This window comes from Nipponia nippon, unplaced genomic scaffold (genome assembly GCF_047370975.1).
Source record: "Nipponia nippon isolate SJK-2023a ecotype South Korea unplaced genomic scaffold, ASM4737097v1 scaffold_5, whole genome shotgun sequence".
NCBI lineage: Eukaryota > Metazoa > Chordata > Aves > Pelecaniformes > Threskiornithidae > Nipponia > Nipponia nippon.
Genome location: NW_028262369.1, coordinates 79,519,920 through 79,546,732, shown reverse-complemented (window position 1 = coordinate 79,546,732; position 26,813 = coordinate 79,519,920). Strand labels below are relative to the sequence as shown.

The 26,813-nt window shown below is 37.8% G+C and overlaps 1 protein-coding gene across 1 annotated transcript in view; it reads right to left on the bottom strand.

The window, feature by feature from the left end:
• LOC104009975 (sodium channel protein type 2 subunit alpha) overlaps positions 1–25,839 on the bottom strand; it is an 82,539-nt gene extending 56,700 nt beyond the window's left edge. The window contains exon 1 of the mRNA XM_087731667.1: positions 25,765–25,839. The gene's annotated coding sequence lies outside the window, so the exon portion shown is untranslated. The remainder of the gene's footprint in view (positions 1–25,764) is intronic.
• Between the last annotated feature and the right edge of the window lie 974 nt (positions 25,840–26,813).

Genomic DNA, 26,813 nt, shown 5'->3' with positions numbered 1-26,813 from the left:
CAGCTCTGAAGTCAATTAAAACATGACACCATGAATCCCAGAAATCTGCCTCTTCTAGGTCAACTTTTAGGTGACTTTTAGGTCAACTTAACGTTAATTGAGGAAATTTTCTATTTTTTAACAGTTTTCCAGCAGAAACTAAATTCTTACCGACATGCAACCTAACGTTACACAAGCCATCTCTTCCTCAAAATTAGCCACTCAAGGGTATGCACAGAATTCAAATCCCTGCTCTTTCAGCTGAGGTACAACAGCTTCTGACTCCTTAGCAAATACTCTTTACCACGATAAAAGACACAAAAAAAGGGGTCTTTGCACAGGCTAGTAAAGAGATGAGAAATTTCATAATAAATAGCTATAGAAATGAACTGTTTTTCATGTCAGCCACAAAGCACTTTAGGAAAACAGAGAAATGTGTGGCCCGAGAATGCCAAGTCTTCCCTTATTTATTAAAAAATGAATAATTTCATCCGTGCCATCTTAAAGTGATTCACCATTCTCAAATGAAAGGTTTGATTGTTATTTAGCCTTCTCCAGCAAATCTTTCTCAAATCTATAGCACCAGTGACCCTGAAGATCTGCCCAGTCACACCTGGACTAAGAACCAGCTGTGTCTCAAAAGGTACTTTTCTTCAGAAGCTTGACGACATCTGTGGCTCTAAATACCCAGGGAACATGCACCAGCAAAAAAGGGAGAGAGATCTGTCTTAAAAGAAAGTACACCAGGATCCTTTTTCATAAGCTTCATTTTTATCTAAGAACTAAAGTAAGTAATGCAGGTATTATTTGGTGCCCTTAGGTGATTTATTTAGCTTACAACTCTGTTTTTCAGAAATAAAATGGGAGGGGTATTATCTGCTTCTTTACTTGTAAGCTGAAAATTCACAAGGATTTCCTCAGTGCGAGCAGCCATGTCTATTTAATTTTTTTTTTTAAGTCAAGGAACGTTCTTACTAGCAGGGGCTTTTTCCTACACCAAGGTGGTAGCAGTATTAATTAGTAGGTTTTCCCAAAAAAAACCCATTCCTATATGGTATATTAACCAATACTGTATGTGTTGTAACAGATTCTGAGGACTGCAGTTATATAAAATTTGCCTTTTCTGTATTGAGTGATGCAAACTCCAGTTAATATACATGCAGCTACATGTAATCAGTCTACACACAGTTATTATCTAAAATGGTTAGATAGTTGCACAAACTCTTTTAGAGTCTGAAGAGAAGAGAGAGCAAGATTTACAGCCATTAGAACAACTTCTATCTTAAAACCAAATAAAACAGGAGCTGTACACATGGTGCTGCCCTATTACAGTCACGCTGCACTTTATGGACTAAATACGATACAGGTTTTTCAGCACATCTACACACCACTGACCAGTCCACCATGCCTACGAACAAGCAGGGGCATACTTGGCAGTCTAAGAAATACTTAAGCAACTTTGTGTTTTGATGACTACCTTCAGAAACAAAACAGGCAGAAACAAACATGTCAACAAAAAGAAAGGGGAGACATTTTTGGATAAGACAAAAATACACTACAGCGTTCCGCTAGTCTTTTGGATGATGTTCTCATTACTTGGAGAAAGACTTTACAAAACTTCAAAAATAGTTTTCTAGTCAACTTTGTGAATGTAGACTCGGAAGGTCACTAACTGTTATGTCTGTCTATGTATTTAGGCTAAATTTACTCTTTAAAAGTCTATAATATGTAAAACTAAAAGTTCATGACTGTTCATTTTACCAAATACCACTCCGGCCTTATGGCAGTTTTTCTGAGTTGTTACAGATGTTATCAGAACAAAAACCAATCTTTCTGCTTGCATGTTCATATTCCACTGGTTTATTCAGCAAGGCTTAAGTGGTATCCTTCAGGCTGAGATGAACTCCAGTATTTCTCTCTAGAGACGCCATAGTCAATGACTGCAGCACATCTCTCAGCGTTAACATCAAACAGAAAACGGTTCTTTTCCAATACATAACAGTAATCTCTTCTATTAATGATTTACTCTAGCAGCCTAATCACAGCTCTTGCTTGGAAAAAAACCCACACCTATTAAACACATATTGAATTACAGTTCAGTGATCATATTTTCTTGTAATGACTTTTTTAAAGTACTGCAAATATATAAACTCTGTAGCACTGTGGAGCAAACTGATGCCACTTACATCATTACGTCATGGAAATCAGTTTATCCAAGAAAGAAATTGAGTGAAAAAAAATTATGAAGATGGATGGATTGGTTTAATGACTTAAATGTCTTCCCTCTCTTTTCTGCAATCTTGATGGCTTCTGTATTATGAACTAAGAGGTAATAACAAATCAAATCAGAAAACAAGAAAGAATGTGAATCCTGAAGAAACCAAAACTGACACCCCTCCCCCTAAAAAGGGTCCTTCTGAAAGCTTCCACCACCACCACCCCTCAAAAAAATCCCAACATTAAAAAATCCACCAACAGTAAAAAAAAAAAACCACAACACAAAGAAACCTGTTTTCTCAGCTTACTATTAAGAAATAGGCTTCTAATTCAACATGGATATATTGTGCATGTAAGCCTGAATGGAGAGTCTCTCCATTACGCAGGACAGAAAAAGCAAGTTATAAATGAAAGGTTATAGACAACTGCTGCATACCACTGATTATCTAGTAGCACAGCACTAGAAGGGTCCTCCTGGGTCCAGGGACAAGCCAATAACAACATGATACTAATGTAAACATTAATATATTCTAATGGAATACGGTTGAATAAGCAAGAATAATTTTCAAATGATCTTTTAAAATATATTTTTAATATGCATACAAAGAAAAGCATCCAGGTCATGTTTATGTCGTTTTAGAAACAGTACATCTCTTTTACTACTCCATTTTCTACATTTGACATGTAAATAGATTGCTGTTCCAATACATTCTCCACCAAGTTGTATTAAATCTAGTCCTATATTGCGGATAGCAGTTTGAGGTTTTGAGCTTGAGAACACTGGGCTAAAAAAAAAAATATGAACACATTGTTTATATTTTCTACAGGAATCTACAAATGTTTATTTTAACATTTACAAAAATAATGGTCAAGCTTAGACCCAAACCATACAGCAACAAACCCTCAGTACTGAGGAAATGTGTTTCCCATACAGACACAGTATATTTATCTTCATATTTTTCAGAGTTAGAAACAACACATCTGCTCTTACTACTCTATATTCCATAACATAATGATTAATTTTTACAATATTATTTTCAATGCTCTCTGTACTATGGTACATTTCATAGTGCTATTTGAAAAACTTGAATAAGGTTTTCAGCATACTAAAGAAGTCAGGTGAAATTACTAAGTCTCAATAACCATACAAGTCTCACATGTATGAAAATTAATTACAAATAAGAAGCTGCTACCATGACAGTCAGGTGAAGATGTACAGTGAAATTCAATTGGGCAAATGATCAAATTTGATGAGTCATAAGCAAACCTACACATATTTTCTTTGCTATGCTCTTTTTTGTGCATGTGTATGCACAAATGAATATGGCTTTTTTTTCAGGGATATTGAATTTTACTATAGAAATTAAGACTTACATTATTAACTACTATATTGTCATTATTCAATGATGCAGACTTCAGACTGTTACAGCTTCTACAGAAAATAAGCTGGTTTTACCCCTGCTACTTTAATATTACTATTCTGTGATTGCCTGCAAAACAAGAATCTGGCTATAATACAAATCCAGAAAGTTCTTGGGAAAACAGGTTAATCTAGAAAGCATCTGCTCTAATCAACAATGAAAAATCTAGTGTTCTTCTTTCTCCTCTCACATAATTTCCTGTGTAGATGCTAACAGTACATACACTCTTCGTCCACTTATAATGCTAAACATCAATAAGAACTAAAACATTTCTGAATTATTAATTGCTCTGAGACTGAATAAATTAGACCTATGGTACATTTCACTCCTGCTACTTCTCGGCAGGAGACTGTGGCAATAAAACAGGACTAAGTGGGACAACTCATTTTGAACAAAAGATTTTGCCGTGTCTTTCACTTATAAGTTGTTTCTTTCTCTACAGCTTGCTCATGAAAATCATTTTAAAGCCTAAAACAAGCACCTATGGAAGACAGACTGAATTTCTGTTTGGTTCTAGGGATTCAACTTCTTATATGCAACTCACCTTACATGACCTGTATCTTTTCCAAAGTTATTCCAAACTAGCTATTTTCAATTCAATAACTTCTGATATCAATGTATAAATTTATAGTAATACTCAGAAGATACCTGAAAAATATTAATATTGCAGGAAAGGAAAATGTTTAAAAGGTAGCGGATGCTACAGTTGATTTTAAAAAAGAAAATTTCTTTAATATAAGTCTACTTTTAGAATCTGCAACCACTTAGGCAAACTGATTTGCCTCTTCCCTTTATGTCAGAAAATGTATTCATCAAGTGCAGATCCAGGAAATTCGGTCCGCACAAACAAGCAATCCAATCACTGATATATCAAACAGAAAATCTGGAATAGAGCCAATACATAGCAAATACAGAACTGTGAAGGTGTTTTATTGCTGGCAAGGTAACGAAAACCAGTGAAAAACATGATTTACATTGTCAGAAATGTGACATGCACATATTTTTATTCTAGCAAGTGTGATATTTTTGTCATTCACATGAGTGACGACTATGACATTTTTCCAGACCACAGAAATACTTCTCAAAATTTCAAAACCCAGCTTATAGTTAAGTCCGAATAAGTCATGTAGCCAAGTCCCTGGATAATAATCCTAATTTGAACCTTCCTCAAACTGTTAATTCCTTTTACAACCTAAAGACAAGTTTATATCAGATTTGCTCCTACACTAAGGCTATTCTTCACTTCAGTGGCCAGTCAGCCACTGGTTCTTCCTACTTTCATGTATTTGCAGTAAAAATTCTCATCTCCTAAATTTTCATTTGGTGATATGAGTTCAGCGAACCTTCTCTCTGAATGAAATAGATTATACCAGTCACTGAAACTTTTTATATTTTTTGTGTTTATGTTACTTTGTGGGACAGATTTGCTTTTATAAATCGTGGTGTTCTGTCTTGCAAGGTTTCATTATCAATGTGTTGGGTTTTTTTTCTCAGTTCTCCAGATTCCTCCTGCAATTTGCTGCTGCATTTATGTGTCATTAAACCAGTTTATATCAAATAAGGCTTTATGTAGTTTCCAACACAAAGCACTGATAATGAGTGCTGGGTGACCTTTGCTCCAAAACACTTTCCTTTTGTGACACCAAAGATGATGACATCAAGTTATGACCTTTACCTTTACAAGTTTGGATAATTTTTCTGTATAAATTCATAGCAAAGACAACCATCAAAGCTTTTAAATACTATTTCTATCTGTGGATTTAAATAAGCATGCATCTAACTCCTTGTTTTGATGCTTAGAAGATAAACAGAAAAATTAAATATCTCCATGGATACCACATGATAACATACTGTAGCTGCTTAGAGATTAAGCTATGAAACAATACTCTCTACATGTATTTTCAAATAATCATGGTACTTGCACAGTGTTGAGTTTCCTTGTATTCATTAGCTGAAAGAGAGTACAAAGGAAGGGCAACCACCACACAGGATAAATTTATTTTCTTCACACAGAGTACTTATTACCCAATAATTGTGTTCAGTTACAAAACTGAATACATCACTTAAACTCGCTTTAGCTGTATGAACTCTTTGGGGTGTAACTGCCAGATTCCCCAAATTATAATCCAAAATGTATTTTATCCAGAAATCATATGGACTTCATCTTGTATCATTTAAATCCTGTAAGTTTTTGCACCAAGAGAAGTTAGTGAAAACACAGGGAAAAAGAACTTTTATTCTTGTACTACAGAGAAAATAAAGTTTTAGAAGAGGCAGTTTTAGCAGGATGTTTAAAAGGAAATTGAAAACAGTTCTTCAGGAGGGTGTCTGTTTCCTTAAGCATTCAAATTTAAAGGAAGGAATAAAAATGTTTAAAAAAAGACAAAACTCCAATTTAAAAAAAAAAAAGATTTTTTCAGAACTACTTACTCTGGCCTCACTTACAGAACAAGACCTCGAAGGTACAAAAAAACCAAGAATGGCAATGACAACATTGCAAGTTGCTTTTCAGAGTTAGATTTCTTTTACATTACAGATTTGCTGCAGTGATTCCAAGAAGTCAATAAATAACACTTTCAGAAAAGAAGAAAGTACTACAGCAATTCTAGATTAAATTTTCAGAAGCTCTCTGGCTCAGATTTCACCTTCACTGAATGAATGCCAGCTGAAAAAGAAAAGCGCATATCCTTGAAATGAAATTGTGAAGAAAAGAATTGCCACAATAGGCAGAAGTATTGCTTTAAAATGTTCTGCCTACATAAAATCCAGACATTTATTAAATTCTTACAGATTGCAGTCATGGCACCATCACCAGCACTTGTGCTCACTTCACATTTTCTTGAATAATGCAATTTTTAAAATGAGAAAAACAAACAAACAAACAAACAAACAACTTTTTGCTTGAAAAGAATATTTTCCAGGAATAATCTTTCCTTTTTGGGGAACTGGAAAGAAGTAAAAATGAGTTGGTTGTGTTTTGTTTTTTGTTTGGTTTTTTTTTTGTTTTTTTCCCAAATGGGATCCCGACAAAGCTGTGTGGTCCTTAGCAGGACTCTGATCCACAGAGTAAGAGCTTAATATTCACATACATGTACAAGAAAATCCAGAAATTGCACTACTAGAAATTGGAAAAGTGTTTCTTTCAAGTTCACAAGTTCATTTATTATCTGTCAAGTGCTACGTTAGAACAAACTTAAGAACCAGAATTTGGTCCAAGTTCTTCAGTCAAGAGTTCTTATTTGATTTAGCATATATATGAGAACTGAAGCTTTTAACATAATATCTAAAACTGATTATGCAGATCCTCCTTGCATAATGGACCACTTATTGGAAGGCGCTCAGCTACTCTGCCTTCTCGCACGGCAGAATAAGCATAATCGTATACAGCATTATGTTACATGACTAACGTTAAATTAGTTTTAACAAAAGCCCCTCGCAACTTCCATTAACATATGAAAGAGATTAAAAAAAACCTCAATTATGTTTGAAGTGGTTAAGGTCTCCCAAACAGTCTTTGTTATCAAGAGTGAACATTTACAAAGAAACTACATTTGGAAATTATAAACCTGGAGACAATCAGTATAATATTTCTTTTCTGAATTAATGGGGGAATGATAACTTTCACAAGAAGTGAATTTGCTTTGTATTACAGTTGCATATAAAACCAGGATAATATATTTTAACGTATTAAGTGACGTGCTTGGAGAAGGACATGTTAAATGAAAAGCTGAGGCATTTTTTCATACATAAAATGCAAACTTCCTGCAAAATAAAATGGACAAGGAGATAAGATACATAACATTTGGCCTAACATCTACATTCTGTTGAGAGACGCCTCACTGCAAAACCACACCCGTGATACTTCTCTATGTTAAATATATTCATGTTGAGTTCAAAATCTAAGATAGCTTTAAGCTTCTGTGCAAACTGTAGTGTTGTCAGAGATCTTTTTCACTATTGTTTTGTGAAATGAAAACCAAAGGAGAAAAAAAAAGCCATGGCTACTCTACCAGTCCTATGTCCAGTGCTACATTATTGGAGAAAGTTTCAGTTAAATCTCCCAAAAATCAGGGCTGTGAATGAAGGCAATGGACTGAAAACACTGTTTAAGACTGAAACATTAATGAATCAGAGGCTCTTCCCAAAAACTGTGTGACAAAAAGCTGAGCATCAGAAATCTCTAGGCATCAGTCAACCTTACAGTGAATTACCACCTTTAACAAAATCACACAGAGAAGGCCAGTGTTATACTGCTCCCAAAGGCAACCAGCCCATCAAACCAAAGCAGTTCTGAAATACCTGCACTTCACTCAGAGCTTTAATTCTGGGGAAGAGTACCTACAAACATGGTAGTCGGATTATTTTAAACAGCTTAGACAAAAGGAACATGCATTTCCTCTTGCATATAGAAATTTCTATACATTTCTACAGGTAAGAATTTTCTGGTGTCACAGCACAGAGCAGCAGTATCTGAAATAACAAATCTAGTGATCTCTGCATCCAAACAATTATTATCACACAAAAGGTTTACGACTTCCCACGTAAGGATAGTATTTCACCTGAAACAGGTCACTGCTTTAAATTACCCATATTCTGCTTTTCTTCAGACAAAAACACAGAATTTTTTGCCTCCAGTAGCTGGAACTTCATATCTATATAATGCAAGCAAGCAAGGGATTATCTTTCTAAACAAATATATGATCTACCTGAAATTTTAAATGACTTGAACTTCTAAACGAGTCTCCTCTGACAGAGAAGAACCTAACATTAAGTAAATTTAGGAGGAGGAGTTAGGTCATGCTGTACACCATGTCAGCCAACATGCTGCAGTGAATGAAAGGAGGTGAGCCTATCTCAACTACCTGCATTCAATCCTTAAACAAAAGGGCATTTCAGGTTAATCTATATGATACACTAGTCTAACTAAAGCCTGGCAAGACCATTACATCAAACATCGAATGAGTTTTCAATAACCTATTTTCTTGATTAACTATTTTTTTCCTTGTTATACAGTGGTACTGCTAATGGCCATGTCCTTTTATGATCAAATGAATTTTTCCATTGCTCTCTATAACTACCTGAAAGGAGGTTGTAGTGAGGTGGGGGTCGGTCTCTTCTCCCTAGTTACGAGTGACAGAACGAGAGGAAACGGCCTCAAGCTGCGCCAGGGGAGGTTTAGGTTGGGTATTAGGAAAAACTTCTTCACCAAGAGGGTGGTCAAGCATTGGAACAGGCTGCCCAGGGAAGTGGTTGAGTCTCCATCCCTGGAGGTATTTAAAGAACAGATAGATGTGGTGCTTGAGGACATGGTATAGATGGACTTGGCAATGATAGGTTAACAGTTGGACTCGATGATCTTAAGGGTCTTTTCCAACCTTAACGATTCTATGATTAATCATCAAAAATTTACTGGGGTCCACAGAGCTGACTAAAACAACAATATAGCTTTTCTTGGTTTTGTTTATAAGAGACACATGTTCCTCACATTGTTAACAATGTATTATTATCATACTAAAACCTACAGAGCTCTGCCCGTAACCCTGGAAGACAATCTACATTTACTGATTGGTTGTTCTTACCAATCATTAGATAAAAAGACATTACACAGGAGGAACTGAACATACCAAATAGAAGCAAAATGCCTCAGATAAATTAGTTATTCCATTAAGGGTGCTATTTGAGAAAGAATTCTTGAAGGCATATGGCTGAGCCTCTGCACTGGCACATGGGGGAACCCCCACATCCAACAGAACTGCTGTCAGTAGTTACTAGGATACATCAAGACGAACCTCTGTTTTTTTGAAGGCAACTCACTGGATTTTGTGAAATTTATCAGTTTTTAGGAAGAAGGATAATTCTTGGAATCAGTCATAGCTACAAAAGACACTAAACATTTACTAGAGAAATAACTTATACCAAGATTTTGACAGAAAAACCCAACAACAATTTCAGATTCAGTTCTCTGTGTCTCATAAAAATGAATAGATAAACCTCCCTTTAAAGATTTTTTCCCTGCAAGTTAAAGGATTTAGGGCTGGGAGGAAGGAAAGAAGTTGAGAGCTTCTTTTGCCTTTTTGTAGCTAGGTGCTGGAATTTTCACAGTGAATCCATTGCTGATCCATCAAAATATATCCTTTCAAAGTTCATTTACTATACAGAGAGACTGCCTCAGCAGCAAATCAGAACTGCTCCACAATTTGTTCAGACCTCATAATTTAGTATTAATGAATTATTAATACAGTAATAAATTACATGCACACAATATTACAAAGTACATAAGCACTGTGCACAGCAAAGAAACTGCACACATCCAGGTACATGGGATTTTTCATTAGTTTGGCTCTTAAAAGCACAGAATCAAAAAGTCATATGTTAAGGCACGTACATCAGAATCCTCCATGTAAATTACTCAAAGTTTGTACATGAAACTTGGACATTGCAGAAGCATCTCCAAGTGATTTATTCCAGCTCATGCAGATGTAGCACTTGCTATAAATTTTTTAGACTTTAGACTGTGACACGGCTCAAAGTTTTGTTATCATCATTCCAATAACTTTACTGTAAAATTGATTGAAAAATAAAATTATCTTGAATGCTTTACCTCTATCGGATTAAAGTCAATGTGCTGGGATCCCTATGACTGACTGTACCAAGACCATCATTACATCAATGAAGCTTTCATTAATGCAGAAAGCATTATTGTGAATTATGACCGATTTCATGAAAGTTAAAAGAAAACATTGGACTTGTTTTTTCCACACAGGGAACATGTATGCCATATCTGAAGTAGAAGATTTAGTTTATTTGAACTGCAGCTAGAGAAGAAAAAAAATATGTCAATTTCTGACAAAATTTTTGGTATTGTATTTATAATCAGTTATGTAAAATAAGATTACAGAAATCAGAGAATAAAAAAAGGTTGGGAGGCACCTTTGGAAATCAGATAGTCCAAACTCCAGCTCAAAACGAGGCTAAGGTTGCCTACCTTATATTGCCTACACTAAGAACTCAGTAGGTTCAAGGAGTCAGTTCCAGGTTGCTTCCCCATGCCCCTCCACTGGGTCTCTCCAGGATCTCCCAAGATGCCTTAGTAAATCCTCCACCCACCGTATTCCAACCTGCTCCTCATGCAAGCCCAGGCTTCTTTTATCAGCTCTCTATTAGTCCTCAGCACCATCTGCCCCTCCAGCTTTCTGGCTTGTGTTCTACCAGGTGGAACTCTGGAATATATGCCGCAGGTTTTTGCTGGTCTGTTATCAAATTCTCCTTTCCGTTTTTCTGCTTAAGTATTGGGCCATCACTAACATAAGTCACCACTGCAAAGCAACAGCAATACATGATGTCAAACTAGTGCAGCTCCCAAAAAACTGCAGCTGAAAGCTTCCCTCCTGAACAACGAAAATGAATTAGGAACTGAAAGAAAATGAGCTCTTTAAGCTACCCCAAATCAAGGTTTAAAAAACAGAAGACTTTTTTATATTAGGAAAGTCCTCTTCAATAATAATTAGAAAAAAAAAAAAAAGCACAGAAAATGTTACAAAAACTAACAAGAAACAAGTTAATAACATACTGCAGAACCCAAACCTATGTTTCACTGGACTTGAAACAGTAAAAAATAAAGTTCTCAAATTCTTGAAATGTACACAGACCCCGGTTTTCATCTATCCAAAAGCTCAGAACATTATTGTTTCCTTTAGGCCACAGCAGCAAAGCACATGTCTACTTATAATACAAAATACATTTTTCCATTAACTGAAAACTGCTAAAATCCTGAAGCAATATTTATTTGCAAGTTTATTTGCTGCTATGAATAAAATTGTCATGACATAATAAACATCATGAGATTTTTATTAGATGTTTCTAATGACTATTTTAAAAATTAGTTATTTTGTTGCGCTTTGATTTTCCATGTAGTAAATGAGGAGTTCTCTAAAATGGTCAGCGAGCATAACTGAACAGACACATCACTTGAAAGATTCAAGACAGCAAATGTGTTTTGGTAGTGCTTTGTCACAAGCTTTATAGCCTGCAAACACCAATTGCGTCAGGTTTTCACCCTCAAATGTTGGAAAAGAATAATGTATTTTTTTCTTTTCACAAATAAAAGAATACAGGAGAGAAGGAGGGGAGAAAAAAAGCAATTACACACACACCACACCCCCACACCCCCCCAAGTAAATATACAGAAGGTGAAAACTGGCTACAGAACGTAAGAGACATAAAGCAAGGAGTACAGCCAGACCTTTTTCAGTTCCTTCCTCTGGCCAGACAGGCTCCCTATACCTCACTTAATGGGCTCATTAGTGTAATCTGAGTCTACTTTTTGTGCCTGTCTAATTTCCTAGTGAGGCTCAGCTGCTGTTCTGCAAATGGATACAGGCTGGGCGTGATCAGTAAAACCTGGCTCGGGTTATAGTGATACGGAGGCAAAATTCCCAACTCCATTCTACATCTTTGTGCAAACACCCTGAAATGGAAAATTGCATCAGCATACATCATCGCAGAGATGTATGGCAGGATGTTCTTCTTGAAAAGGTTCGCTTGTCAGGTTCAAAAAGGATTTAGCACCTCCAGTATATTACTGAATTTTTATATGATTTGGAAAACACCTGTTTACTCATGACATCCATTAAAAAGCCACAGAAGCAGAATAAGCCTGTAAAATTGACATGAGAGTTCAATATCAATTATTCCTTTCAGTTCAACAGCCTAAAATGCAGTGCTGTGTTGCTACAAGAGATTTTGAGGCTGTCAACCACATGGCAAAGTTCACTATCTCCTTCCCAATGAACAGGAGAGGATGAGAAGAAAGAGAAAATTCTCAACACCATGATGGGAAATCACAGGAGATAAAGACCAAAGCAGACATGTAAGAGAAACTTCATTCTCATGACAGAGCCTTGCTAACCTACTTCCAGCTAAAAGTTCTGTCTACAGTAATGAGACATTTTGGAGTGACACTAATGCCACTGTTTATACTACATCCAATCTATAGATAGAAAGCTTTACTTTCTAAATATTTGAATCTGCACTGAAAAAGAAAATCCAACAAACTGCAGAACAAATGCAGTTTTTAATGCCATTTTTTAATAAATCATCAGCAAGAAAATACTAGCATGCTTTAAGAGCTTCATATTCAGTTCTTCACAGAGGAGTGCCCTCAGAATAGCTGTGTCCCCTATGTAAAGCCAGAACACAGGAGCTGGATGAAACTTTTATCCATGATGCTGGTTTTCCTGATGTCCTGCCTGGAGGTAACTGAATTATGGGAACAGAACAGCGATTGCCACCAAAACCTTCAGAATCTTGACAATGTAGGGTCTTAGAAAGGACTGGAATGAAAGAAAAGCTCCCTTATTTGGCAATCTCAGTTACCCTTTTTCTTTCCCCTGACCCACTAAGGTAGTATAAAGTCTGTTTATATAAACTGCACCCCAAAACAAACATGCATGAGTAGATGTATTTATGAAATAAGGAAATACAAGTATTACTAATTTCCTAAGCTTGTAAAGCAGTTCATATGAAAACTGCCAAATAGTAAGAATATCACACAAACACAGAAGTGCTTGCTAGCCTGTTAGTAAAAAGATCTTGTTTTAGCCACAGTTGAAATATTTGAATTCACAGTTAAGCCTTAACACGACCTAGGCTTTGAAGTTTCTGGGATTTTGGTAACATCTGAAAAGAATGTTTTTTGACATTTAGTCCTGGGTGATCTATTTAGATAGTTCATTCCAAGATAAAAATGATAGCTAGCTTTTTCTCCAGAAACTGCAGCCTGGCCTCAGTTATGATTTAGTAATTAATTAATTATATAATTTTTGCAACAGAAAATGAAAGCACTTCCAGAGTTGAACAAGAAAACAGATATTCACAGATGTATAGGAACATGAATTGATATACAAGAGGCAGGAATTTGCAGCAGACCAAGCCCGGAAACCAACTCTGAATTAGCGGGTCTATAAGCCAAGTAACTTTTTTAAAAGCCTAAAATATAAGACAAAATGGAATACATGGAATAACTATTTGTATATATTGTAATATTACCTTTTTTAGTTTGAATTTAAATCAGTATTTTGAATCAAAGCCTATTGAACACAGCCTTTGACTTTACTAAAATTTTATATCAAGCAGGAACTGTTGATTAAACTCGGAAATAGATTATTTTCTCCTCTTTCTACAGTATTTTACTATTATTGATGATAAACATATTTAAAAAAAGAAAAAAATCACAGATTCCACTCCAGCTTTACCGTCAAAAAGCAGTATGATCTACAAACAAAAATATAGCAAATATAAGGGAATGAATCTTGTCATCTGTATATTCTGTCCTGACCAATTCAATTAATACAGCACACTAATATTAAAGATTCACTTACATTTGCGTACATTTCTGCGAGTTTACAAAACCCACTACTTTTTATAAATACGAACACTAACGTAAGACTGTGCCTTCTCTTTGACACTGTAGCTTTGGAATATCCACAGGAATGCCCATCAAGCAAAGGTGCCAGGAGGGTACAGACAAATCAAAGTGTGCTAAAGATTCAAAGAAACTCCTCCAGCTGAAGCAGAAAATATGTACAGGAAAGATACACATGTTAGCTAAACACCAGTGTAGAAACATGCAGAACACTGTAACAGATTACAAACAGCAGAGCCATTAGAATGGGCATAATGGAACGAGAGGAACCATTGCTGGCCTTTTTCTTCATGCCAAATTCATCACAAAAAAAGAAAAACAGGCACACCTGTCATCATTGTTTTTAGCCCAAATGTTAACCAAACTATTCCCACTATTATGCCAGTGGCTGAAGCAAAGAGATAGGAAGCATTTCCTTTGTTTTTTTCTACACTTTCTAACAGTCAGACCTATTTCACTACAGAATTGCTTTCTATCACAAGTAAAAGACAAAGGGAAAAAAGATTTTGAAAGAAACTTAGAAAACAGCTTGCTTGAATTGGAAGTGACAGAAAATGTTATGGTAAGACTTGGATAAAAACCCCAGGTCTCCTTCACAAACAAATAAGCCCTGCATTTGTTACGCTCCATATGTTTTCCTCAGTTTTGTTCAGGGATGTAATTCTTTTTAAAAGAAAATTTTTCTCTATGACCACCGAGTCTTTTCTGTAAACAATGCTAATTCACTTAGTCTTTATTAGTCATTTTCAGACATTCATGTGATCATAAGCCAGAACACTGGAACTTCAAGGCAGCTTTGGCAGTAGTTTTCTCTGGGGCTTGAATCCAAAAGCCTTTATATTTTCTGAAGTATCTGTCCTCCCTCATCCCTTTTACTTCTTGGCTTTCTATTTTACTTGGCTCTATACTGTGAGACAGGTCTGCACTAAAATTTATCTGACAGTACATCCAGTTGGCAAGGATACAACAGGAAACCTTTCCCCACTTGCACAAAACCCACGTCACTGAAGACTCTAAAGGACACCTGGAAACCATCTCTCATGTTTTCATTTACTTTGCTTATTTACTCGCTTTTGAAAAATTACTCCTGTTCTAAATTGTGTAAACAACAATTATGGACTACAAAAAATTAACTGGGTTAGATTAAGTTATGCTAAAACAAAACTCCAAAGTTAATGCTACCCTTGCATCTGCAGGGGAAATGATGAACAAATAAACAGATATGACAGTATCCTCTAAAAGAAAACAAAACCTGAATGCAAAAGGAAACACAAACCTGAAGTAGTAATTTAATTTCATAATTATTTTCTTTCCACTGAAAATGTTTTGCCCTCCACATTTAAATCTGGAATTTCAAAATCAAGGTTGCACTGGCTGATATTGATTGCCAGCTGATATATGAATAAGAAGCAGCAGTAAAACACTATACCACATTGGATTGTTGAAAAATATTGAAATATTGATAGTTATTGATGAAGGTTTACTGTTGATAATATTAGAATCAAACCAGGGCGATACATTCTGCAACCAATTTCCCTGATTAAGAGTCTAATTTAAAGGATGTCACTGCTATGTGCAATGAGAAACAACTTTCAGCAATTAAGTATAAGAGATTCTTGAAGATCAGCGAGAAAAGGATCAACTTCTGTGAGCTACTTCATGATAATCTGTAGACAAAGATAAATGTATTGTTCTGGTGCAATCCACTCTTCTGGTCATTGACAACATAAAAAGAATTCAAAAGAAAATTATTTTTTTCACCTCATACTAATACAAGAGATATCCATATTTTCCCAAACGTGCTCAAACATTCAATGATTAAGACTAAGGAAACAAAGTTGATAGTTTTATTGACCTAGCTCTTGATAAATTCTGAAATATTCAAAATGTTTGCAATCATTGTATCAGCTGCATGACTACATTAAAAAAAAAATCTGCCAAGTTCACACTGTATTATCAGGGTATGATAGAAGAAAACAACCATAGAAATGTGTCTGCTAATAATACCTATTCAAAAGTCACAGAACCATCAACTGGCTTGGAACCACCGATTTCCCCTGCCTTGAACCCAACGATTCACAACCCTTCTGAACAAGGCTACCTGGCACTTGGTGTGGTTCAGCAAGTCAGGTTGGACAGGGCTTTGCGCAACCTGATCCAGTGAAAGATATTCCTGCCTGTCTATGATGACAGGCCTGTCCTGCCTGAAAGATGTCCCTGTTTCCAATACAGAGAGGTAAATACACTTTTGATCATTACAGGCCCCACCTCACACACATGAAAGCACTTCACAGAGTCCCACTGTTATTAACACAGCATGATCAGCAAAGGAAATATCCAAATTGATTTCCCTGATAGTTACCAGTGTTTGTTCATTATCAAATCTAGAGTCATTAGGAATACTTCCAGAAATAACACCTGTTAATCATTTACTTTGCAGCACAAAGCACCAGATGAATATAGGCAACCTACAGGCTGATCTTTGAAAATAAAGCTACGGCAACGGTAACTAAAAGGTAACTAAGCATATAGGGGACAGACATTCCCCCAATTCTTCCAACTCATATTTGCAACGGAAAAAGAAGGCTATATCACAGCGTGCCTTTAAAAAACTGATGATTTAGAGGAACATAAAGTGATATTCCAGATAAAGGATTACTGGTAAGACGACAGGTACTTCATTCCATAATACTGGATCAAATTCATTCCTCATACAATTTTGTCATTTTAAGGGAGGCTCTAGAATCACCCTAAGGCGAATATGCAATTGAATGAAAGGGTCTCGCTATAAAATCTGGAGTAAATGTGTAGTAAAACAAGCAATTTTAGGGCTTTTTTTGCAACATTTGAAGCAATGACAAGGGCTTGAGAGGCCGTATCTCCTCCCCAACCCCTACATCAAAGCTGAGAGAGCAGAGGGCAAACTGCGTATATGCAAAAGCTCTTGGGTGAATTCAAACATGAAATTTAAAGGAAATATTAGAAATCATCATAACATGCTTTCTTCATGTGAAAATATTCTTAAAATTAAACACTTGTATTATAAACAGCTTTTAAAAACTCATTCATCTGTGAAGATTTCAAACATACACTTCAGAAGGTTCAGCAACATAGCATTTGCTGTCATGCATCTTGACATCAAAGTACTGTATTATTGGCTCCCTGTATTGACTACCATTGCTTAACTTGTATGCACATTTATAAATTTTGTATGCAGGAGAAAATAAACAGTGTCAAATTCAGAATGAGAAGTGCCAAAACTCAACCCCATGTTTCTCTGCTGCCCCAGTGGATTGAAGACATTTTTTTAGATGGCCTTGTAAAAAAAACAAACAAACAAACAAAAAAAACCAAACGAAGAAACCCCACCAAAAAACAATGAAGTGCAATTTGGTACATGGACTGATCAATTGTTCCTTGATGTAGGCACACAACTTTTCTTAATATGCATGCAGTAGTACATAGTTCCCTAGAAACAAGGCAGTCTTTGCCCTGAAGTGCTACCTTGCTGCAGAAAGCAGCGATTATATTGCACGACTGCAATATAATTAAAACAGAATTGCTAGACATTCACAGAAAACATTTATTAAAAAAGCAGTATATGAAGTGCAGCAGTTGGTTTAAAAAAGTAATTCCTTTTCACCACCATTTTCTTTTTCAGGCAAAAAGAAAGCAGCTGCTTGAGACCAGACCACGGCAGCCATGGTACTTTATCAGCACTGTGGAATGACACTCAGCTTCAAAACCTTCCGTGTTCCTTCCTTCCCAGTCATACAGTAGGAATAAATAATTTAATCCAGCACTCATTAGGAGAGGGGAATAGCCTATTAGTCTGTGCCTGCATTCCTTCCCCCTCACTTCCTTGCATCTCTTACAACTCCAGATGAGGTGGAAGTATATGTCTTTCTTTTTATTTGTGTATTTTATAGCTTAGCCAAAAACCAGCTCTACGAGCATAAGAAAAACCACAAACTTCTGAGTATCTTCAAATTCACACACAGCTTTCTAAAATTAAAAGCAAGTAAAGAACCAGTATAAACAGAATGCTACAATTTTTGGAAAAGAACCAGAAAATTCATACTGCATAAGAAACTAGAAGAATGGCACTAAAACAATACCACTTCTAGAAAACCAGTTACCAGAGACTTCTTCAATCCCCAAAATTAAACACCCATCTCCTTCTAAAAGATACCTGTGAGCGCACATCCCTGTAATGCAAAACCATTAAAAAGGCAGTGGGTTTTGTGGCTAGCTTGTTTGCTGGTAAGCACCTTTACATTTCTTAAATTACTTACAAAGTACCAAGCTACTGTCATTTGACACATTCGACAAAGATGGGAGGAACATTGTCCTCAATCTGACTGACCAGGGGCAGATTCTAAACAGAAAAACTTAACGATCATCTTCATTTATTATTTCCATTTGAGCTGGACTAGAATCCTCGTAAACAACAAATACAAATGGAGTAGCAACGAGTGACCTTGTTGGACACGCTTGTCCCACTTCTAGAGTTTTAACATAAATGTTTTAGCAATGTAAAAGCTTGAGAAACAGAAAAAGATATCAGTACTGCTCTCAAACACACAATACACCTGTGTTTGGCCCTAGAAATGATGACATTTGCTTAAAAGAATGGAAGTTGCTATTCTGAGGCTTATAAATGCTTGATGCCATTTGCCTTCTGTTTTATCTGCCTCTGTGACTCAGTTGCCACACTGTCAGCCACTTCTCTAAAAAACAATCATCACTCCCTGAAGAACTAGAAATTTACTTATTTACTTTTTTCTTACAGTGAAAGCTAATGGTATGGTACGAGGCTGGAAAAAAAAAAAAAAAAAACACAAAAAAACCCCCCACACACACAAAAAACCACACCTCAAAACACAAACCCTAAAAAACACTTCACCACACAAGAACTTGAGATTCATTTCTAGAATAGAGTGACTTTGGTTTCAGTGCAGAAGACCCCACTTCTATATCTATGTCCTTCAGCGAAATCATGAGATAATTGTTCAGCATATCCATGCAGTACTATTTAATTTTAAAATAATTCCTATTATTTGTCATCTTAGAGCTGTCAAATCAATTTTTTTTAGATTAATAGAAACACTTTCTCACCCTCTGCATGCCTTTAAATTATTAGGTAAATGTTTTAATCTTGTGGGCCACTGGTCCATTTGGCCCTGCGTCCAACTCCAAGAAATCCACAAAAAGTAAAGCATTATGCAACAGAAAGTGCATAATTTACAACAGTCTAGAAAAGCAGTATTTCTGAAAAGCTCTGGAAAATTTTTGGAATTCACAAAACAAAAAGGTGGAAAAGCACAAGGCTACGATAATTTCTGTACTCTCTTTTCACAATAGATAAAACTTCTCGGAAAGCAAGTGTCTAAAGACTTCGCCAAGAATTGACTCAACTGTCTCCAGCAGAAAACAAGAGACACTCTTAGTTTCATAGTGCCTCACCAAAGTCCATTTCAAGCTTCTGACCTTCTCTAAATTATCATCTCAGATATATCGGTGCACGTTTCATGAAAACAGTATGTGTCTTAACCCTAGATAGAAAACCACTGTGATTATTTAGAAATAAAATAAACACAAATACTTTTGCTAATAAGTGCAGATCATCACAAATCCAATCTTTGTTTACTTAGTGCAGCAAAGCATCTGGAAGTCATTATTTTATTCCTTTTCATCATCCATGAAGTAGTACATCATCACTACATGGAAGGAAAAAACTCTGCTTCAATTCAGAGAAAGGACAAAGACACAGCAAGATGAAAATAAAATGTGCCTCTAGGGATCGGGAGACGGAAGGAGAGTAAAAGAAAGACAGACAAAATAAGTGATCATGTCTATTTGGTGTTCCAGACAAATGGACTCTTCTTTCATTCAATTTATTAAATCTAATTAAGAAAATAATATTTTTAAGCCACAGAAACGGCTACAAAATATCATTAAATATCATCTCTGAAACTTCATTAAGTATTAATCACAAGTATCTACACCCTGAAAGCTTTAAATCACGTCTTCTCTATGACAATCTTTGTCTCACAAAAAAGAACTGAAAATTGATACATCACTTGAAGGACATACAACAGGTTTAAGTCTTTAAGATTATAAAGGTAAAAAAGCATAGCAGTTCTTGTTGTTTTTACTTAGTTATATATTCTTTAAAAGTCCTCCAAGGCATCACTCTAATTCTGAAATATCTTTTCCTACCTAAAACTGAGGGTCATGTTATTAATGAAGTGAATAATCTGAGAGTAAGGTGAGGTCTCTTTTTGTAGAAAGAGCTGTATACTCTTTTTAACATGGGAAAATACAGTAAATCCTTCTTACAAATACATCAGTTAGCCTGCAAAGAGAAAAATAAGCTTCCGAGAATTAGGATCTATTCTTGAATCCAAACGCAAGTTAATTAAGATATTTTTCTTAATAAATGTGGTATAAAATATAGAGTTCAAAATTATCTAACACAATGGTCCACTACATCATGTAGTTACATCCTTTGAAATCTCATACACAGGCTACAGAAGAAACACAGGCTGTGTTGATCCAGAATTTTGAATCCAACAGTGACAGGACCGACTGCAGGCAGAGGTCAAGCAAGCTACTATCTTATATCCTCTAAGAAAGACCATGAGATCAACAGAAGTTCAACACAACCCATCACCACCACTGCTCTACACAAAAGCTGGAGTCCAAGTCCCAAGACAGAAGTACTGTGACAGAAAAGGAATTGTATTTTTACTGGATAGCAAAGAAGAAAAAATAGATTACACCATGAAAATCGGTGTCTCCTGCCCCAAAAGTGGCTCTATTCCTGGATGAGATCCCTCAGTCTTTCAAGTTTTGATGGATTGGTAAGGAAGGCCGTCACCTTCACAGCACCCTTAAGATGAGATTACTCCAAATATGAAGTTCCTTCATCCCCACTGCTCTTTCTATAGCCATGTTTACCTAAACAGTGCCTCCACGTATTGTTTTCCTCAGTAAGTATCACCTCACTATGACTGTTTTTAGAGCCCCACCCCTTCCTTTCTCTTTCCTTAGTTGGCCTGTATGTATTCAAAGACAACCAATGCTAGAAGTACTCTATCTGGTAATTTCAGCTCCTGAATAATGACCCTCCCCTTCCCCCACCAATTATCTAGTTAGGAAAAAAAAAATAAATTTAAAACACTCTGTGCACCAGATAAATAAATCCAGTAGAACTTGTAGCAAACCAGAAGTTTTTTCAACAAAATGCTGGGAAGCCTTTATAAACACATTGTAGCTACACAATATATTGTAACTGCTTTCCTCTGCCTCTGACTATACTGATTTAATCTGGCTATACGTATTAAAAACTCTGAAGGTACCACATACTTCAAATCATCAAATTTATTTCAAATCCTTTGAGGTTTTCTGCCTGAATATAAACCTTGCTGTAAGAGAGAGGTTCCCAGATAGAACCAGGGAGAGCAATCATCGCAGTGGGTGGAGGCAGCAGCGTGAGAACAAGTCAGAAGGGCAGGGTGGAGACACAAGGGTGGTTAGAATTACTAAGGGAAAGAAAACAAATGCAGCAAATGCAGTAGGAAGGCAAGGATGCAGCCTTTATACAATCTGTTACAGCCTACCCACTGATCTAGAAGTTACTTATACACAGTAAAAATATTTGGGCAAAACAATTCTCAGGGATGTTGTAAATATTCCAAGACATACATTATACATTCAGGAAACCTGGTGATATATTAATGAACACAATAGGATTTCAAATTGCATACTTAAGGCACAGAAAACCCCTTGTCAACGACACTGTAGCAAGGTAAATCAGTATCTATAAAAGTTTTGTAAAGTTATATGCACCTTAAAATGAGATCAAAGTGGGTTTCAAGATTGTGTTTGCTATTTTGTTATTTTTCCTCCATAATATCTTCTCACTGTATTATCTACTCATTTTCATACTAGGATAATCTGTACAGTAAATCATAGTTGTTCAGATACAAAGCCAAACAGTGAGACAAATGCAAAGGGTTTGCCTAGTTTTTTCCAGGAACTCAGGCAGCAAGACTCGGTGGGCTCTCAGGAGTACCCACAGGACAGACCAAAAATTGAGACAACCTGCCTGCTGCTGCTTTGCGTGCAGCATAAATGGCATCAGATCTCTGTACCCTGGCAAGCGCGCTGGGCACAGTACCAGTCCCTATGGCACCCCAGCGCTGCCGGCCCCTGGATGCAAGGAACAGCCGCTAGGGAATATGTGCTCCAGCCCGTCTGCAGAAGGAGGGAACGCTGCAAGGGCACAGAGGGACACTTTACGTCTCTTGGCTACTCAGGCCACTCTGTCTTGGATATGGGAATTTTAAACAAGAATTTTATCTCCAAAAGTTCAGGACAACATTGGATAATGATTCTGCAAATGCATCACCGGAGAAAGATACCATTTCAGGCTAAAAGAAGAATAAACTAGATCTATACATCAATAATCTTATCAACAGAATATTAACCCAAGAGAATCAACTAAACGTGTAGATATAGGAGTGACTCCCGTTTAGTATCTGTCACAAACATGTCACAAAAGTGTGTATTCTCAAAGAGGCTTGCTGGAGCATTGTGATTGTTTTCCCTCACTTAACTTGTTGAACTGCAAGCAAAAAAATTTCATGTGTGACTTTCAAAGAAAAGTCCAATTTTGACATAGAAAGAAATTGACAGAACTTCTATGGAAATAACTGTATCAAACTTACCTGCTCACATATGAAAATATATTCACATTTTTGTTGCGGGCTTTTTTTTCCAGAATGCAACAATTGCATGCAAGATGATTTAATTTTTCTTTTAAACTTCTGCTTTGCTACTGAATTTCTATGGTGGATTTCTTCCAAGACTTTATTCATACTGAACTTATTACATCGCATGGGAAAATGCAACCTGTATTTAGAAATGTGAGAAAGGGTTTATCTCCTATCTGGAAATCAACTAGTTAACAGTGACAAAAACCTTAACAAGAGGAACAAGACAATTAACGGGAAATGTTCCCTGGTAACAGACCAAGGTGCTTTGGACACAAGTGCTTCAACCAGCACGATCACTCAATGTTGAGAATGACTCAACTCTCTCTAAGGAGCATGACATCTGTGATTATTACTGATAAATACATCCTTGTCCTGAGCTGAGTTTACAATTTATTTCAACAGGAGGGAAAAATCTTTTTGAAGATTAAATTATACCAGTTTTCTCTCTGTGTGTTCTGGATTGTATGCACATACACAGTCCCAAAGGACGTGCTGCAGAAGGCATCCAACTTAGTGTCCCTGTAAAAAAAAAACTAAAGGAGGACATATGTGCTTAAAGGATTGCATCCAGGGATAGTCTGTTTCCTTGGGCTGGAATAAGGTGGAATGTCTTCTACATGCTGTCACTGCTTATTAGTAGTAAATATGTAGCAACAATGAATTAGATTTGCTTATATGAAAAAAACAGTTTATCCTTTCAGCATTACCTCAAAACTTCATCTTTGCCTCAAACAAGAGAAATGAGTTTTAAAATAAAATATTGAAGGCAAAAACTGTCCATATCAATATCGTACTGCCGGTAATAAAACCTTAGATTAACAAAATCTATTTAAAAGCCCGGGAATTTGTTCACATCTCATACTACTTATCTGCACTCTGCATTTCTTTTAATGTGTGTAATTTTAAAATCAACAATCTGTTTCACTCATTTCCATTTCTCTCTGTTGAACTTCAGCTGCAAACACTGAATAATGTTTTAAATATGAAAGGGGCAATGCTTGCTTTTGTGTGTCTTAGGCATAACATAAAAGTATCAATGCCTAAGATTTAGGCAAATCTTGTCTTTTCATCAAATCTGTGTTGGTATAAACTTCAGCTAAATACATCTTCAGAAGACCATTTCATAAACATAGTATTTTTAAAAATATGTAAGAAAGAAAAAAACCCAACCAAACAAACAAGAGCCTAGATGAAACTACCCTCTTGAATCCCTAACACAAACATGTGACGGGGATGGAGCATGGGTGAAGATGACATTAAACCCCTTGGACTGGCTGATGGCCAACCCGGCCCTCGGCAAATCCTGCAGCACCCTGTGCACGCCTCTGACTGCCTTGACCCTCAGTGTGCGATGCGACACACACAACAGAGCTCTGCCTTCCCACCCTGACACACCCTTTTCCATCAGGACCGACCAAGGAGCCGCTGTGTTTCTCACAGAGATCAGAGCCAACATAAAGGACGGATTCTTCCTGCCTGCCTGCAGCAGCTGCGTTTGGCATACGACGACGACGATGTAGCAACTGATCAGATTCTAATAAAAAGTAGATTTTTCAGTCCACTTAGAAGCTAGGAGACATTTCCCCACACACACATTACTGACATGAAAATGGCAGTGTCAGAACCGCCTTTCAGTCCATATGAAAATTCACACCTTAATAGTGCTGTGCTGCTATGCATCAAATGGTAAACATGTCATTGCAGCAATTCATCTTACGAAATACTAAGGTTTTTTGGGTTTTTTGTTGCCAACTCCCACACATATATTTGCTCTAAAACAAGTTCAACTGGGGGAGGGGGGAATCAAATTTTCCCTTCCACTACTTAATTTTGCTTTTTGCATCCCACTCAAACTAAAGTCTTTTTAATATATTCCAGAAACAATAAGATTTTTTGGTAACAAAGAAACATTACATAGATTGGAGTCCTCAAGTTAAATGGCAAAATCTGAATTTATGTGAGTAGGGGGAAAGTGTACTGAAATTAATTTTCTTGATGAAAAACTTCCCACTGCATGACTTTTCATAAAGCCACCATGTGTTTTTGTCTAAGCGTTGCTCCCATCATTCGTTTTCCTACCAAGATTTTTTTTGAGGTTGAAGCAGTACCACTCATGTCAAAAGCACGAAGTGCCCTTTTCTAAATTACCACTCTTTGTATACAAGTCATGACAAACCAATTTGGATAGACAAAATAACTTTGTTCTACCCAGAGTACAAGATGGGATGCAAGAAGTTTAGAGTTAAGGTAACAAGGCACATAAGAATGATTAATGCATTGGGGTTTCATTTTCTGCACAAACACCCAGCAGATGAGGCTGCCCGGGATGAGAACATGCTGTTCTTCATAGCTTTTCCTGTTGCTCCCTCTCTGTGCGCGTCTTCCATCTTTCTACAGATGTGGTCACCACTGCTTAGCAACCAAGGGGACATGATGGCACCGAAGAAAATCCTCCATCTAGAGCTCACCCTGCTCCACCTCCACAGCTGCAAACTATCTTTCATGGCAAATTAAGAAGAATACGTTTTCCTTGCTGCCTCGGAGATACCAAGTGGGACCTCAGACGTAGCTTGGTGTGAGCTGAATTTTCTTTCCTCGGTGGGTGTATGGGGGAGAATTTAACAAGCTGGAGACCAGGAGAACCTAAGACTTGCCAGTAGAACAGCTCCCCAAATGCTAATACCAGTTCAAACAAACAAACAAACAAACAAACAAACAAACAAACAAACAAACACAGAAAAAGCCAGATACCACGATGATGGGGAAGAGAAGAGCAACAGAAAGACAAGGGAATCAACCGAATACACCACCTCCTTTCACCCAGTGCTCCAGCCGCCCTCCAGGGCGAGGCGATGAGGGTGCAGAGGGACCGGCGAGCGGCAGCTAAGAGCAAAGTCCGCGCAAAACCCCGCCAACAAGACGGCGGAAAGAAAATACTCACTTCTCCCATGCCACAGGTAGGTGCTGTCCCCGCGCTGCCGGGCGCCCGCCGCCTCCCCGCCGCCGGGGCCGTCTCCGTCTCCCCCGCTCCGCGCCGCAGCCACCGCCCCCGCCAGCCCAGCGGCCGCGCCCGCCGCCGCCGCAGCGCCCCCTCGCGGAGGCCGCGGGCCGGGCGGGGCCGGAGGGTGCGGCCGCGCCGTGGCGCAGCCACCGTGGCGAGGGAGCGGGGGGAGCGGGGAGGGCGGCGGGGCCGCGGCGGCGCCCGGAGGGGAGGGGGCCGGTGCCCGGGACGGGGGCTGCCCGGCCGTGGGTGCGGGGCCATCCCGCTGCCGCCTGCCCCGACCGCCGGCTGCTCCTGGGAGTCCCCCGGAGACGGCGGCCCCGAGGGGCGCAGGCAGCGGGGGCCGGGGGCGTACCGCCGGGGCGGGGGAGAGCGAGGGGCGCGGCGCCCGGCCGCAGCTCTGCCGCGGAGAGTGCGGGCAGCAGCTCCCCGCCCGCTCACGCTCCTTCGGGTGCGGCGGCGTGGGGCGCTTCTCTCCCCCGTGCGGGCGTGGGTCGTTGCGCGTAGCCGCAAAGCCAAAGTACTTCTTCGTCGCCGTTCTCGTCTGCTCTTCTTCATGCATGTTCAGTGCCAAACGGGTTGCCGGGTGGAAGTCATTCCGTGGTGTCCTTGGGCTTTAACATTATTAGTGTGTCTCATGAGCTTTTAAAAATATTTAGGTGCGTTTTTCCACTGATGGCTAATTGCAGTACCTTTTGAAAATCTCTTGGAAAGCAAGAAATGAAAAATAAGCTAGTCTGCAGCCCAGTGCGAGAAGAGGTGTTCTATGGGTTATTTTACTAAAGGAAGCGCCTCAGAGTTGTGTCTTGCCCAGATGATAAAAATGTCCTCCTTGCTTTTGGGTGCGGACACAGACAATAGTTCTGTACAGATTTTAGGGGAAAATAGGCACCTGAGGAGCACTATGCGTTCAGGCTCCACAGCTCTATTTCCTACAACGTGTATCTAAAAGCCTCACGGATAGCTAGCTGCCACCAGAACCGCAGCTG